The sequence below is a fragment of the Tupaia chinensis genome, unplaced genomic scaffold (assembly GCF_000334495.1).
Source record: "Tupaia chinensis unplaced genomic scaffold, TupChi_1.0 Scaffold000353_2, whole genome shotgun sequence".
NCBI lineage: Eukaryota > Metazoa > Chordata > Mammalia > Scandentia > Tupaiidae > Tupaia > Tupaia belangeri.
Window position 1 is genome coordinate 99659 of NW_006159848.1, and position 14631 is coordinate 114289.

The following is a 14631-nucleotide window of genomic DNA, read 5'->3' on the forward strand; positions in this document are numbered from 1 at the left end:
CTTTCAACATGGGTCCTTTCCCTTTTCTTTGACAGATTTAGTCACCTGTTCATTACTGCACATCCAGCCTTTCACCAAGTGTTAACGTGGGCAGCTCAGCAAATCTTCCTGAGCCAGAGAACTTTGTTCTGTTAATAACTTTTCAAGCTGGGCTTGCGTCAGAATATCTGCCCAGCCTAGGCTTAGCCTGCTTCTGGGCCATTAGTGCTAGGAGGACAGGGTTGGGCTGCCCGGAGTTGGCAGGAGGAGCAGACAGAAATTGAGGTAAGCCTCCTCTTAAAGTTATTTTCCATTTTCACATAATATTCTTCTGTGCCTTCTTCTGTAATGAAAATTACATTTTAAAATAATTTTATCTAAAGAAAAAAAATGTAACCACCATAAACCACTCACTATAGGTGGGATTAGAATCACACAGGATGTACTGACCCATATAGCAAATAACCGAGCCTAAAAGTTGCTTTGTATGTATTTGGTGGCTTTTTTATATCGAGATTTGTTGCTATTCTTACTAATTTTTTAGGTAATGCCATAAATCACATAAGTTTATTATTAATGTAAATACTCACATTTAGATATTTTTTCAGCCTGTTTCTTCTTGAGATTTAGACTTTACTAGAGAATAAATCTTCATGCTCTATCAGGCTGTGTTCTCTGAAAGTCCTCAGTCATATTATATAAGCATACTTTTCATGGGCCTGCGGTAGCTAAATTGCAAACAGGTGTCTTTTTCAAAGCACCCTCATACCCTGGCGTTTTCCAAAACGGAGGATGGTTATTTCCATCTCATTCTAAGGTGAAACAATTTCAAACCTTTCCAGAAGCAATCTTTCTTTGATGCTGCAACATTCCATGTTTTGTCACTGAATGAAAAGGAAACAGATGCTGAATTTAGAAACTGAATTGCTTAAAAAGACATTTGCAAATAGGTAATAATGTTAGTGCAAAGAAGAAAACACAAAAGTCAAAAAATACTGAAAAAGAAGAAGCTGAATATATAAACAGGGACACACACACACACACCTGGCAAGTAAATAAAGTGAAAGTTCTACAATGAATATAGTGAAAAAAGCACTGCAAGTGGGGCACTATCAAAATCCTGTTTATGCTACTACCTTGCCCATTTCATTTTGTCAGCGGGGCTGATGTTTCACCTGTAGCTTCTCTGCTCATTCATAACTAATTCCATTTGCTGTCACCTTCTGTCACAAATCACAGTCTTATTTGAGTGTGGCAGATTTCAATTCTGTATCTTTAAAGGCGAAGTATCCAACTGCAGGCATAATAACAGCCACTCTTTTTCTGGGCAGGCACTAACGTTGGAAAAGTTGGATGCCTGTGGTCATGGGTTGTGCTTTCTGGGCTTAGCTGAGGTAAAAACCAGACCCCTTTCTGTGGGCAGGGCACTCTATGGTTCCTGTGGTGGTTCCCCCTGAACTCTTTCTCTATCACTGAGGGACTCTACATTCTTAGCCATGCATCTTCTTTCTCTTCACAGCTTGTATGGGTTTGAGTTTGGTCACAGAAACAAATTTGCTAGAGGAGACCGTGAATAAGTGGTTTATTATAGGATATCACAAAATTACAGGAGCTGGTAGAGTTGTCTGTTGCTCTGAATCTGATGATGAACCCAGAGTTACTATAGATCAGCCAGACTGTCAGATAGGACACCTGGACACGAAGGAGAGCAGACAAGCTGGACCTGGTGTGGACAAACTGGGGTCCTCAGTACAAATGATAATCCACATCAGTCTCATGACCTCTAACTTTGTTGCTATGGGTAGCCTGCAAAAAAAGACGTGGCATTGCTTGCCCTGGAACTGTACCATCCCTCGGCTCAAGGAGGTAAGCAGGCATTTCTGCTGTTGGGGTAGCAGATGGTGACTCAAAGTACAGCCCAGCTGTCTAAAGAAATCCTTTCTCTAACTCGTCATCCTTAAGTACTCTCATGAAGGTGTGAGTTTTCAGAATCCTGTAACCAGTTTTGTAGCCTTCCCATGGAAATTCTCATTTGTTCTCACACTGAGGCTCGAACCAGCCTGTCTTTTTATCTTTTGCTTCAGTGATGGCATTCAATTTCACTTCTTTATTTTATATATATCAAGAAACAGATTGCCACTCAGGTTTATAATTTCTTATCCTAGGACTAAAAGTACTACTTACTTAAGCTTAGAGGCAATATGGTATAATTGCTTATGAGCAACCTTTACTTTCCAGTAAGTATATTGAGTCTACTCCCTATGATTTATGTTTCTACTCTATGAGAGGGATGTTAATAATAATATTTTAAATATTAACCATTAATCGTTTTAGGACTCAAAACCATTCTATGTGCCCAACTTACTGTTTTATGTATTTTGAAGCCAATTTTACAGCAGCTCTGAATCTTGCATATTCCTTCACTCATAGCATCATCATGCAATTGTTCAATAAAACTAAGAGCACACTAAACCCTGGCCTTAGAATCATAAACATAGGCTGCTGTCTCTTCAATATTGATGATCTGATCATTAAAATAAAACCAACTACTAAGCACAATTATTTTTGACCCTGTAAAGAAAGCTGTATCCTGTAACTATTCAAACTATGTCAAGTTATACATATTGATAACTAGAAAAAAAAATCCAGGCAAGATCAGCTATCAGAAGAGGCATCAGACACACAAATAAAATATAGGAGGCAATGCAGTGCGGGGCATCTAAACAGAATCATTCAAAAGCAACAGAAGCCAAAGAGTGGACTGTACCTCGTGATTTATCTTAATCTCTTTCAGGTGATAATACCAAAATATAAGAAAATATCTGCAAAATATGTAAAACATAAAAGTAAAAACAATATAATCATCCATTTACGTTATATAAAGAGAAGTCTCAACAAGGCTTAACATCTTAGCAATTTCTTTTTTATTTTGATGATACAGAAAAAGGCATGAGGATAAATAAATAAGAAAATAAAGATGCTTTTACCTTTTGAGAGCTTCTTAGAGAATCACTTCTTAAATCTTGATTCATAAACATCTTTCACTCTAATAAGTAATTTTGGAATCTCTTTTAATTTTTAAAACTAATTTAGTTATTTTTTGTGCTATCCAGGAGTTAATGATACTATGGTTGACTTGCAAAATTTATTTTAATATAGATGGTAATACTACTTGCTATATATGGACATGTGGTAAACAAGATGGTTACCTAAACTTTTTAGTTTATTTATTTATCTCTTTTTTTTTTTCATAAGCAATGGGAACAGAGAGAGAGAAAGATAGACAGGTACTCCCAAAAGGGCGTTTGTGCCATGATCCCCCCAAGCCTTAGCCAGCCGGGATCATGGGCACACATATACCTACAGGTTAGGGGAGTCTCTGGAGGAGAACTCAGAACCTTCTATTGTGTAGTCTCTCAGTGCCTCGGTGCCATGTTACCAATGTGCCACCATCTGACACCTCATGACTTTAAGTTAATTATAAAAGTAAAAAATTTATTATCAAAAGTAAACTTTAAAATGACATTTTGGGATTATTTTGGATCCTGAGATCATACTGAAAATATAGTTTGTGTTTTGATTAGGAAGAGACAGAATGCTGTGTTTGAATCCAAGCCAGCCATGTTTCTCTAACAAGGCTTTCTCTTGTTGAGCAAGATACTGAGCCCCATACCTCAGTTTTCTCAGCTGGATCATGGAGTAAAAGAATCAGCTCCATCATACAGTATTTTTTTGTAATAATTATTTATTTAATTTAATTTATTCATTCATTTATTTTAATTTGAACAGAGATAAACAGAGAAAGAGAGAGAGATAGTGAGAAAGCAAGTCGCCAGGTCTGAGACTTGAACCATGGTCAGCCATGTGGGAGTGTCCAGCACCTCAACCACCATGCCTCCTGCTGGTCCCCCATCATAAAGTATTTTAGTAACTATTTAATAACTAAATTCTAGTGAAAATCACACCGGAATCCCAGGATCTGTACAGATCCAATAAATGTCAGTCAGTGCACTGTTGTACCTACACAGATCAGTTATACACATGGTAAATATCTAAATGTGAATGTAGTCTCAAAACTCTTAAAAGAAAATATAGGATATTATAGTATGACTTCAAGTGGAACAATATCGCTTAGTTACAACATAAAGAGAATATTCATTAGGAACGAGGCACTTTTCATTATATGATAACATTCAATATAAATAAAATAACCATATGTAAAGTTATAATAAAGCACACTGGAGAAACATGAAAAATAGATTAGTATTATAATAGACTGTGTTCAACTCAGTAAATTTAAAGACAAAGTCCAATAAAAGGAAACCTGAAGAAGAATGAAAATTAGAAAAGGTGGTCTGTTTTATTATACAAGTTCTTCAAATCAAGTCAATGCAAATTAAGATAATACTTTATACACATCTAACTGAAAAAATTAAAAGATACAATACCAAATTGTGTGGAAATCAGGTAATTCTCATACATTATGGGTGAATATAAAAACTGTGCAATGCACCATACTATATAGCAATTCTACCAGTAGATTTATTCTAAAGAGCTCTCAGACATGTGCTCTTTAGAAATATATGAGTATTGATTGTAGCACTGGTTGTAATTAGAAATACTTGGAAACACTTACGTATCCATTAATGAGACAAGGGATAAATAAATTAAGAAATATTAAGTCACCATACTGTACTGGAGATAAAGATAATGAGTTACAGTTACATGGCAAAATAGCATCACATGTATAAAATAAAACACCAACAAAATTAGGTTTTGTTGGTATTTTATATATTATTTATAAATACACAAGTATGTAATGTAAATATATACATAATGATAATGACAACAAATTTATAAAAATTGTTATTCCTAAGGGAGGAGGTGAAGAATAAATTTAGGAACAGACTCATCGGTGGCCTTACTGAGATCTTTAGTTTTTTGTGTCTTTTTTTTAAGAATTATTATATTTATTATTATTATTTAATTTGCTATAGAGCATGTATACTCACTAGAGAAAGGCAGACAGAAAGAGAGAGAGAAAGTGAGAAAGCAAGCCTCCAGGTCCAGGACCCAAACCATGGATGGCCATTTGGGAGTCCAGTACCTTAACTACCACACCAACTGCTGGCCCAGATATCTTTAGTTTTTATTTCGTTAAAAATATATGACACATTACAATTATTTGAGGAGATGGGTATACTAATTACCCTGATTTAATCATTACACATTAAATCACCAGCAAGCTGGTAATTTCAAGAAAAGCAGTTTTAATTTTAATTAATCAAAGAAATGCTAAGAAACTTTGCTTAAAACTTAAAGCCAGGAACCAGGTTAGGATTCTCTTCAAATAGTAGGTACATGAACCTATCAACAGCACCAGACAGGACAAAAATCCTTAAAACCAGAAAACAAAGCCTAGAAGAAAATCAGCAATGTTTTAGTCAAAAGTTATAAAATTCACCTGTTCAGTTTCATGTACTTAATCTATCTTCTGTTGTGGTTCAATCTTCCCAATTAAATTCTGAGATATAATATTCAACTTCAGAGTTGTCCCTATGATTAAGTTGGCTATTTTATTAGGTTTTGAACTCTTGTTTCTGTATGTCTGTATTTAAATTTCCTGGTATAGCACTCCCTTGAGAACTTTTTGGAGATCTAGTCTGGTGTTGGTAAATTCTTCCAGGTTTTGTTTATCTGAGAATGTTCTTGTCTTTTCTTCCCATATGAAGGATAATCCTGCAGGGTACGGTATTCTTGGTTGAAATTGCTTTTCCCTTAACACTTTGAATATATTTTCCCATTCTTTCCTTGCTTGCATTGTTTCCGTTGAGAGGTCTTCTGTTAGCCTGATGGGATATCCTTTGTAGGTAATTTGACACTTTTCTCTTGCCAATCTTAGTATCTTGTCTTTGTCTGTGGTTTTGGTCAATCAGGTTCTAATGTATCTTGGAGATCTTCTTGAGTTGATTCTATTTGGGGTCCTTTGTATTTCTTGGGACAAGATCCTTGAGTGCCTCTCTAGGTTTGGAAAATTTTCTTGTTGAATTTCAAGGAATAGATTATCAATATATTTATGAGTCTCTTTGCTTTCTGGGATACCAATTATTTGGATGTTTGGACGATTGATGGTATCTAGTATTTCTCGTATATTATTCTCATTTTGGGGGGCAATTTTCTCAGTCTTTGTGGTGAATTTTTCTAGGCCAGCAATTCTATCTTCTATGTCTGAGATTCTATTTTTCTGTATGATCTTTCCTGCCACTTGCCTCTCCTCTGTTTTCACTTTTTTTATTTTTTATTTTTTGGAGAGATTTTCACTGTAGGGCGCGTGCGCTCGCCAGACAGACAGAGAGAGACATAGAGACAGAAAGCGAGAAATCACCCCCCAGGGGGGATGGTCACGACGCAATCCCTTCTCCTCCATTCTCCTCTCGGGATCTTGGGCACGCACGCACACGCGCCTGGCGTGAGTTTTAAGCCACCGGGTCCGGGACACGCACCGCGGTCGACTACGTGGGAGTCCAGCGACATAGCCATTACGCTAACTGCTGGTTCCCTGTTTTCACTTGTAAATAACAAAAAATCCAGTGTGTCTCAGTGCCAAAGTTTCTCTGCATACACTACACCGCTTCTGTTCGTAGCTTTCATTCCATATAAGTGAAAATCCACATTCAGATGGACATACTGATCATTTGGTCTTCTCTTTTTAAAAGTTTTTGATGTATCATCACCGTTTTTGTGCACTACATAAAATTTTTGATCAGATGAATGTGACTTTAAGAGATCTAGTTGCAAAAAATTATTTTTTTGTATTTCAATATCAGTTTCTCCCATACTGCCTTTATCTTTCTTGATCTTTTGACACTTATGAGTACAATGAAAATATGAGAAATAAGAAAATAATTTATGATTACTTAGTTTTGACGATCATTTGTGATAAAACACTTGAAAAAAACTGAGATGTGAGCATGCTTCCTCAATCCCCCTAATAGTTTTACATGCACATGATACCCTCAAGCTAGTACATAAGGGGAAAATATTCATACTCAGTTCACTGATTTCTTTCCAAAGTAGAAATCCATAAATGTCATTATAGGCTTTCCTTATTTGGCGTCACACACCTTTTAATCCAATGCAATTTCAACTTCTGGCAGGACTTCCACTCCGAAAATACTTAGCAATGCACTCATGAAAGCAGACATGCTAAGGTTTAGATGTTGTGTGTCATAACCACATGCATGGTTCTAACAGCAAAAATTACTCATTTAAGATTTATTAGGTCATCAGAAAAGTTATGATGCATTTTTGCATAGAAAAATAAGTCATGACTTATCAGACGACCCAATATATCTGTTAAAATTTTTTCTTTGGAAGGCTATAATTCTGGGGGCTGCGTCAGCACTATAAGTTCCTGCTTACGTAAACCAAAATACAACCTAAATGGTAAAACAAAACTCAGAGAATTTAGCAACCAGAAACCACCAACTAACCTCCAATAAAGATCTTCCACCTCCAACCAATCCAGTGTTTCCATTGTCTTACTTCCACATGCAGCTATGAAAGATCACTGCTTGCACTGTTGTACTGAAGTTCTCCCAACCTTTTCAGGTTGTGGGTGCTGCCCGATTCATGAATCATATAAACACCATTAAATTTGTATTATCTAAAGATTCTCTTTTAACCTGTCTTATTAATCAGTCATACTTAACCATAACCTGCATGCATAATTGCTGTAATATAGCTGGCTAAGATGTTAATATTAGTTTTAAAAAGATAATCAGTTAAGATAATCAATTTGACCTGATTAATTTCTGAAAGAGTTCACCTTTTTTTTGTAAGGAAGTTAAAGAGAGCCAATATTTATGTGGCAAGCAAGAGCTATGTTATGTGCTGATGAATGTGTTACATGATAATAAATGTAGACATTTATAGTATTTGATTTTTAAGACACTATAGAATATATGTAGTATTAAAATTAAGTACATTTTAAGAAATTAATGGAGATGTCTAGAATAATGAAATGTCTTGCCTTGCCCAAGAACACAGAGTTTATCAAATTCTATTAATTCTATTAAGATTCCAAACTCTATGTTCTTTCTACCATTTCACTATCCTGCCTCTAGATCCATCCATCACTGATTTAGGAAGGACTCATATTTTTATCTTTTTTAAAACATATTCATTTATTTGTTGTTATTATTTTTTAATTTGATGAGAGAGGAAAGAGAGAGAAAGTGAGAGAGCAAGTCACCAGGTTTGAGACTTGAAGCATGGTCAGCCATGTGGGAGTCCAGCACCTTAACCACCACATCACCTATTGGCCCCCATCGTATTTTTATCTTAATGTATCATCTTTGCAGTATAGTAAACTTAATAAACCCAAAGAGGGGAGAGAAATCATATGAATGTAATCAAGAGTCAAAGCCAGTCTTGGGGTTAAGGATGGAATTAACAGTAGAACCTAAACTCAATTATTGGGTATGAAACTTATGGTGGTTTCATCCATTTAGACTTGTGGGAACAGAAGAGAAACACATATTAGGAAGAAATGAAAAAGATGGTATTAGCAAAACAGCAGTGTACAAACAAACAAACACTGATATTATGGGAATGTAGCTCTGCACCCTCAGCAACCTGTTCGTTTATAGTGCATTAATACAAACTGTAAAGGAACTCAGAGACTATAAGAGAAGGTTGCTTTGGGAATATATTCCATATGAGAATATTTACATAACAATTATTAAAATCCTATGAAAATATGTGGTGTTGTTAGAAATGCAGATTCTACAGGTCATCAAAGTTCACTATCCTGTGTTCAATTCTTGTTTTTAAACATTCAGACTCTTTTTTTTTAAGAATTATTGAATCAATTTTATTTTATTATTTTTTTAATTTGACCAGAGAATGAGAGAAAGGGAAAATGAGAAAATGAGCCACCAGGTTTGGGATTCGAACCATGGTTAGCCATGTGGGAGTCCAGCACCTCAACCACCACACCACTGGCCCCCTGTGATTAATTCTTACGTACCTGCCAAACTTTATTCTCACCTCCATCCTAGCGATAGCACAACTTTCAAAGGATTCAAATCAGAAAACTGGCAACACTTGTATCTGTTGGATCCTCTAGCTAGCAGAGGACAACACTGGGAAGTACAAGAAATTTATTGGAAGAGATCTCATGAGAGTTAAGAAGAGAGAGTTGTAGGAGGCACAGGTTGCAAAATCCTCAAATGGTGCTTCAGGTTTGATAACTATGAAAGAAGATGGCAGGTTGGGTAGGAAAAGTTGCAAGCTGCATTGCAGCTCTGAAAACATTTCATCAAGCCCAAGTTGGAACTCATGAACAAGATTGCTGGTCAAAGAGTTCTACATGAGGTAGAAATGGCCAGCTTTGCATCCTACTGGGCTCAGCCATTGGCGAGGGGCTACTTTGAAATGCTGTGTGACACACTCAGGGTACTGCTGCTGGAGACAATCACTTGACTGAACTCACAGTGTAGCTCTTCTGTGAAAGGGAATCCTAACTAACTGTACCTCCCTGGCTGCCACAGACTTTGCCAAACATTCGGCAACCACAATCTGTGCCGAAGTTTTTAACCTTTATTTGATTTGGAAATGGTCTTCCAACTCTTTCTGGCTATGCCTCTTTTTTCAATGTTCCATTTTTTTTGATGGTTGTTTTGAATGAGAAAATAGTACCCCTGTGTTGGGGCAAAATGAACTGTTTCTGTCTGTGGATTTCATTAGTAAATGCAAATCAAAACCACAGATATTACTTTATATCCACAAGGATGAGTCTACTAGCATGGCCAAAATAAAAAGACAACAATAAATTTTATAAAAGTGTAGAGAAATTAAAAATTGTATTCATCTCTTGTGAAAATGTAGAATGGTATAACAACATTTGAAAACAGACTGGCAATTTTAGAAAACAGTTCTTTAAAATACTAAACATAAAGTTACTACTGGATCCAGCCATTTCATTCTTAAGTATGAACCCAAAAGAAGTTAAAATATATACATATATACATAAACTTGTACACACATGTTCCTATCACTATTACACATTCAAAGTGTAAACAATCCAAATATCTATCACCTGAATAATGGGTAAACAAAATGTGCTGTATCCTTACAATGGATAAACAAATGTGCTATATCCTCAAAAAAAAAAAAAAAAAAAAAAATCACCCTGAATCATGTACTTTAAAAGGATGCATTTTTATGGTATGTGAATTATATCTTAATAAGACTTACAGACATAGGTATACATCTAAATAAATAGCTTCCTTTTTTACTGCAAGACAGAAAATGTTAATGAAAATCCAGTTATCTGAATATTTGGTGCTAATTCTGGCTGTTGTCACCAGCCATTAGTTACTTTGAATCATTCTGTGTCTCTATCTTACGTAGTTCACTCCCATATAAATTGTCCCATATAACCTGTGAAAACCAGCAGAACTGATGGCATGTGGCTGCCAACATAAGATTACAAAGACTAGGTGTTGAGTGAGAGGAATATAATACAATTAAATTATTTGGGACATTAATGTACAGTGGAACGTTTTCACACACACACACACACACACACACACACACACACACACATATATCGAAGTGATCATGCATAAGAATGTCCTCCTGGTATTTATAATCCCATTCTTAAAAGCCTTTCTCCTTTCAGGCCGCCAGTGATCTCCTTTCTATCATTATAGACTAATGTGCATTTTCAAGCTTTTTCTATAAATGATCATACAGTGCATATTCTGTTTTTTTTTCTGGCTCATTTCACTCGGCATAAAAGATTTATCAGCAGTGTTACAGTATCGATAGTTCATTCTTGTTATTGTTGAGTAGTGTTCCACTGTATAGATGCATCATAATTTATATTTTTGCTCATTGGTAGACATTTGGGTTGTCTCTAGTTTTGAGCCATTACAATAAAAAATTGTTTTGAAGCCTCATATAAAGGTCTTTGTATGAATATGTGCTTTTGCTTCTTTTGAGAACAAACTTGGGAGTGGAGTGGTTGGGTAATAAAGTAGGTATGTGTTTAAAATTTTAAGGAAGTGCCAACCTGTTTTCCAAAGTCCGCGTACTACCAGGAACATGCTAGAGTGGATTTTCGGCCTCTCCAGTGTGTGCAGTCCTGCATAGGGGTCTGCTGTGGTGCAGGGAGGTGGAGGGGTGGGAACTGGTGAGTGAGCTAGCGAGAGAGTTTAGGAGTACTGTGTGAAGGTGTGATCTCCTCTAGATTTCCATAGAGAAAAGGTCCAAAAAGGAAAGAAAGATGAAGCTACAGTGCAAAAGAAGTAAGAAGAAAATAAGATACACACGCTTTAAATTAGAATGTTTTTAAACAATTCACTATAAGCTGACCTAGGGCTAAAGTTCCAGCAGTTCCAACGATCAGGGACGTGGGAAGGTACTGGCTACTGAAAGGGGAAATAAAGGTATATATCTTTATCTATATATACATCTATATCTATATTTATACACACATATAAATATATGTGTGGCTATATATGCATATATGTGTATATATATTATATATAATACATATTTATACACATTTCTGTTGACTCTTAATGATAAAACTATGGACCTACGCTCTTATTCCTATCATTTTTTTTCTATATCTCAGGGTCAGAAGACTTTGACCTTAATTAATTTACTTCTTATTAACACTATCTGTTCTCTGAAGCTTAAAGTCTATGATTTTTCTTTACTTTCTCTTTTCTTTTTTTGAGAGAGATTTTTGCTATAGGGCATGTGCACTCCCTGGAGAAACAGCAACAGAAAGTGAGAAATCACCCCCTAAGGGAATGGTCACGCAGCAATCCCTTTGCCTCCATTCTCGTCTTGGGTTCTGGGAACACATGCACACATGCCTGGCGTGAATTTCAAGCCACTGGGTCCAGGATTCGAACCACGGTTATCTATGTGGGAGTCTAGCACCTTAACCAATATGCCACCTGCTGGCCCCAAGTCTATGACTCTCTATGTCTAGTGTTTATTCGCATCCCTATTAGGAATTGTCAAAAGGCATAATCATTTTCTGCTGAGGATTACATTTCTCTAACCAGCAGTCTTTCTTCTTGTTTGTTTGGGATCAAGTTCAGTGAAAAAATTATACATATATAGTCCTTTAAAATTTAGTCATTGTTATAATTCCACAAATGAACTATTTATAACCTAATTATGCAGCATTATTGGTGATGAAAATGCCAGCTCTGCAAAGGATACTGCTTGACAAACGATTACATAGTCACCCATTAATTGGAAAGAAAAGTGGCATATGCTAGTAGCTATTAATAGCAACATCCACACTCCTATCACATGGTTGTTAAAGACCCGCTCTGGAATAGAAAATAAATTATCTGAAGAATTTATGAGTGAGTATCACAAATAATATATCCTTCTGGTACAGTGGGGACTGACACAGAGCTGGAGAGAGCTGATAGCACCACACTTCAGCACACACCATCCATCTTCACAAACAATGTCAAAGGCCAAGCAAAGGAATATGAGCTCACATCCACAACACTGACTTCGGGAAACACAATTGTCCCCACAAAACCCACTGCTTAAAGGACAGCTCCGCTGTCAGCATTCCTATGCTACCCTGTGCGCTGTGCAATGTCTTCGCTGGGCCACTATGACATCAACTCTGATCTGGGCTTTCCAATATTAGGAGAATTTTGAATAATCATTTGTAACCCATTCCTAGTCTCTGTCATAATAAGTAACATTTATTGAGTTTTTTTGTTTTTTGTTTTTTTGTTTTTTTGTTTTTTTTAGAGAGAGATTTTTTGTTATAGGACATGTGTGCTCGCCAGTGCAACAGAGATGGAGACAGGAAGTGAGAAATCACTCCCTGGGGGAACAGCCATGCCACAATCCTTTTCCTCCATTCTCCTATCAGGATCTTAGGCACACACACATATACGCTCAGCATGAGTTTTAAGTCACCAGGTCTGAGACTTGAACCACAGTTGACTACGTGAGAGTCCAGTGACAAAACCATTATGCCATCTGCTGGTCCCTTAGTGAGGTCTTACTATGTGCTGCCAGGTGTTTCCCTAAGTAGAGCGTGCTTACCTGAGGTGGTATACCATTTGATTTGACAAACTTCAAAAAATATATATTTAAAGTATATTAGAAAGCATATCTACCATTCTAAATTCAGGATTTAATTTCTTTTTCTTTTTTTGGAGAGGTTTTGTGCTATAGGGTACGTGCACTCGCCAGGAATACAGAGGGAGATAGAGAAACAGAAAACGAGAAATCACTCCCCAGGGGGATGACCATACTGCAATCCCTTCTTCTCCATTCTCCTCTTGGGATCTTGGGCATGCAGGCACATGCACCCGGCGTGAGTTTAAGACACCGGGCCTGGGACTAGAACTGTGGTCGACTACATGTGAGTCCAGCGACACAGCCATTACTCTAACTGCTGGTCCCAGGATTTATGTTTTGATGAACAGAAATTGCAGAATATCAATGAAAAGAAATCAGTAAATAATAACATAAATGGTATGTATTTGTCAACAGCTGTGGTATTGTGTTCTTTCCCCAGAAAGGTGACTGTCTCTTCTTAGTGAGATTAGAAGCTGTGAATCTTTAATGCCTAAATCCAGTACTTTAGGAAAATTTTCTTACAGTTTTCAGTATTCGCTGTGAATGTGCCTTACCGTTTTCATGGCTAAATTTAATTTTTAAAGTTTATTTATTTCTTCCATGAGAGAGAGAGGCACTGCTCCAGAGTCTTCACACAGCAGTCTCCTCCCAGCCACAGCCAGCCTGGCTCCCAGGCCGACGCAGGTCCTGGGAACTCGGGGATACCCTGGGACGGAACCCAGGACCTTTTCCTCATGTGGGTTCAGGTGTGTCACCGCTGAAACAGCGCCTGGACCCTCCTTTCCTTCACAGAGTTCTGCTGTCTGTGTGCTGGATCTTCCTTGCCTATCTTTGATATTTGTCATTTTTCTCTTTTTACCTCTTCATTTCTTCTTTGTTTCTTTTTAATTTTCCTCCTTCGAACGTCTCTGTGGCATCATGGTAGAGAGCCTCTAGAACACCTCCTGGTGACCCCCGTGCCTCTGGGTGTTGCGTGACAATGCAACCCTGGTCCCTGGATGTGAGCTGGATTTAGAGACCACTTCTAATAAACAGGATACACCAGAAGTAATGGAACTTCACTGCTGGGACTGGGTGCAAGAAGACTGGGCTTCCGCCTTTCTTGCTCCCCTTGCTCTTCTCATTTGTTCTCTTGGAAAGAGAGACCCACCCAACAAGGAATCCATGTGTCTGGCAGTCGTTAGAGAGAACCCGGGGCTTGCCGCAGACATGCGGGTAAACCTAAAACCTGACTCTTCCGCGTGGAGCCATGAGAGGGTTTCAGCCTGACTGACAACTTGATTTCTTGTGGAAGACTGAAAGTCCAGGTAAACTATGCACAGTTTCTGACTTGCAGGTGGGGTGAGATAACCGTTTTATGGGGGCCTTGCTTCATTTAGGAATGATTTGCTGTCTGCAACAAGAGGTAATACCATACCAGCATTCTTTTTTTGTGTGTTGATTCAATCTTGGATTTCTTACTCATTAATGTTCATTTCCCAAATTACCTTTTTCTTTATTCCTAGTTCT

At 37.2% G+C, this 14631-nt stretch overlaps 1 long non-coding RNA gene across 1 annotated transcript in view; it reads left to right on the forward strand.

Moving 5' to 3' along the window:
• Window positions 1–220: 220 nt before the first annotated feature.
• LOC106735283 (uncharacterized) overlaps window positions 221–14631 on the forward strand; it is a 157427-nt gene continuing 143016 nt past the window's right edge. Inside the window, exon 1 of the long non-coding RNA XR_001370652.2 lies at window positions 221–264. This is a non-coding gene — a long non-coding RNA (uncharacterized LOC106735283). The remainder of the gene's footprint in view (window positions 265–14631) is intronic.